This window comes from Pyxicephalus adspersus, chromosome 1, assembly GCF_032062135.1.
Source record: "Pyxicephalus adspersus chromosome 1, UCB_Pads_2.0, whole genome shotgun sequence".
NCBI lineage: Eukaryota > Metazoa > Chordata > Amphibia > Anura > Pyxicephalidae > Pyxicephalus > Pyxicephalus adspersus.
Window position 1 is genome coordinate 3474320 of NC_092858.1, and position 546 is coordinate 3474865.

Here is a 546-nt window from a genome sequence, read left to right on the forward strand (position 1 = left end):
TATACACGCTTAAAAAAACTGAATTATATTTGCATTAAAAAATAAAGATGCGATGAGAGGCGACCTCTTCTTCCAGGTCCAGGATCTTCAGCCAGGATCCAGATTGGCTAGGCCAGAATGAAAGAAAGGGTGTAGTAAATAAGAGGGGGCATGGTAATAGCAAAGGTTATCCATGGCGAGTGTGCAGTGACAGCCTATACGGGGTCAGGAGTCCATTCCATTCCCAATGCCCCACTACACCCCTGAATGAAAGGCAGGTAAGTTTATTTTATTATTTATTATATATATATATATATATATTGTACTCTCCACAGAACATGAGGGTGATACCATTATTCTAGAAAGCATGGGATTGGTACTATTTTATGCAGGGCATGAGATTGGTACCATTACTCTACAGGGAATGGGAGTGTTAACCTTACTTTGTAGTGCATGGGAGTGTACTACTACTCTACAGGACATGGGAGCGGTACCATCCCTGTGCAAGACATGGGAGTGGTACCATCCCTGTGCAGGACACATGGGTGTGGTACCATCCCTGTGCAG